Genomic DNA, 2,768 nt, shown 5'->3' with positions numbered 1-2,768 from the left:
AAAAAAAAAAAAAAGAATTATCATGGCAGCCCAATGTCCTTCCCTATATGTCAAGCTGTAGGGAAATCATTAAAAAATAAAATCACCCACTTTAAAAAAAAAATTTTAATGAAAATAAATACAGGTTATTGCTAGCCTTGGCTAGGTGAAACAAAATGTGAAACAAACCACTCAAAGTCAAATTGTGGGTTACTAACTGACAGCTGCTTGAGACAGCTTTCCAGAATGCCCTATGTTCTGCTTTCTCTGGAGATTTCTAGACAGCTCTGTGTTTTTCTCTGCTCAAGACAGCTTTCTTTTGCTATTCTAAAAGCTCTCTGGATAGCTCATCTCTTGCACACCAAAAAGGCCAGTCTTTTATTTTACATATCATTCGAGTCTTTGCCCTAGGTACCCTTTTGATTATCCCATGAATTAACACCCCATGACCCCAGCCCTTTGATTCTAGGAAGAAACAGCAAGAAAAACTTGGGCAATAAGAAGGCTGGGTGAGGCCCTGCCCTTGAATTACCATTTTGACCATGCCTGGACCTAAATTCAATCTGTCCTAGGCTGACCTTGAACTCAAGCATTTGCCTGCATTTGGATTTTCTTGCCTCTGTATCTTTCTGACAAGCTGGCTGGTAGTGCAAGCTTCCTTTGTTCCTTTAGATCTGTGAAGCTCCTTATACAATTTATTTTGCATCCTTATATTTTGCCTAGTTTTGAAATTATATATTTTCAAACTTATGTTTTCAGTGTTCTTCCCCACAGCCTAAGTGCTATCCTGAAAGTCACAGCATTCTACCATTTTGCTGAGACATAGCCATGTCCTTGCCTCCCACACTTGTTCTGTCTCTGATTACTATGGAGTCATTAACCTTGACAGAGAGGGCATTCTTCAAAGGAGGAACATGAAATTATGTATACTATTATACAAACAAGCCTTTTGCCCATACTAACCATCAACACTTGTGGAGGCCCACACCCTGCTGGCTCTGTTCCAGGGGCAGGAACCATGTCATGCCATCCCTTACACACGGCCAAGCAGGACTCAGCAGGTTATAGAATTGTAACTTGTATATAAGGTAAACAGATGTATATTCACATATTCATAAGTAATGGAATACACAAGAGCGATCACATATGTAGGTAACAGCATCAGAAAAGTGGCCCTGTTTATCACTGCATGCCAGAAACCATTAACTGCAAATACATTGAAAAATTACTTCATAGTAGAGAAAGCTAACGTCATTCATGCAATGGTGATTGAGATGCCAGGTGCATATATCACACACTTCATGAGGCGAGGAAAAAGCACATTCTTATAGTAATATTTCTGAAAACATATAATCCTAGTCTAATGAGAGAAATGAAATGGCAAACTAAGACTGGAGATTATTCTACAGATACCTGACAAGTATTCTACAAGACCAAGGTCCTGAAAAAAACAAGAAACTACCTCAAGTCAGAAAAGAACAAAATGTTTAGTATTCTTGGTTGGGCTCTAGAGTAGAAAGATTTAACTGCAGTGAAACTTATAAAAAAGAATTTTATTAGAAGTCAGTAGAATTGCTTTGTATATTTACCCACAATCACCTTGGATCTGAACCAACCACCCAGCAGTACTTCCTGCACCTATGTTTAAGCTTTTATGGTATTTGCTTTCATAAGCTGCTCCTGGGATGGACCCTAGAGAGACACCTGAACCAATATAAGAAACTATTTGGAATAAGACTTCCATTTTGAGTAGAGGTTGAGCAAAGTTTTAAGTTCCCAAGACCAGCTTGAGACCTGACATTCTACTTGGCAGAGACAGTGCTGTGCCAGGAAGCATTTGTGAACTCCAAAGACCACCAAGGAGCCAATTCTGGTGCAATCACGTTAGGGTCTCTTTATCACAAGCTCCAGCTTGGGCTCCCTGCCAACCCTGACACAGCAGAACTGGAAGGTGGAGCCCCCAACCTTGTTTCAAGCAAGCATTTATAGAGGCAAAAAGGGGTTACCTAGCCTGGCACATATCTGATTGGGGAGCCATTATGGCATTTAACATAATTGACTGGTGCTGGGAGCCAAACCATAAACTTAACTTCAGCTCTTCTTTTGATTGGTGGTTGTTATGAAGTGCCAGAGTCAGGCTTGTAACCTGGAGGCACAGGTCTGTTTGTGGAGTAACCTGGAAACTGGTGCTAGGTTCTGCCTTGTTAGTTAACTTGAGTTCAACCTTAGGTCAGGTTCTCTAAGATGGAGTCTGAACTCAAAAGATCTGGTCTCTCAACAGCTATGTGGGGAACTGACATCCTGTTGGCAAGTTGACAGGAATGTTAGACAAAGCAAGTCCCCTGCCAAAGGTGAATACCCCAACCAGTGGATGAAGGATAACTGTACAAGACATGTTCCTAAGGAAGTCTCCTATCCCTAAATCCTGACTGGTGGAATAACTTGGCATAGTTGTTTCCAGATCTCAGGTTTAAAAAGCCCTATAGAATCTTGACACAATGTCATGGGTTAGCTCCTGAGCCTGCAATGTGGCCCTGATCAGTTTGGGGTATGGTGTTCAGTAAACCATTCCTATTTGATTGAGATTGGTGTTTGCTTTGTGCCATGATTCCCAGATCCCAACAATAAATATAAAGGACATTGGATAACGCATAGGAAAGTCTTGTCAACCTTTCTGCTGTATGGGGCTGGAGTCTTTCCCATCATCTTCATATTCAATTTGAATGATTGTATTTCTCTCTCTCTCTCTCTCTCTCTCTCTCTCTCTCTCTCTCTCTCTCTCTCTCTCT

The sequence above is a fragment of the Mus pahari genome, chromosome 4 (genome assembly GCF_900095145.1).
Source record: "Mus pahari chromosome 4, PAHARI_EIJ_v1.1, whole genome shotgun sequence".
NCBI lineage: Eukaryota > Metazoa > Chordata > Mammalia > Rodentia > Muridae > Mus > Mus pahari.
The sequence above is the reverse complement of the archived record's forward strand: the minus strand, read 5'-3'. Positions refer to the sequence as shown.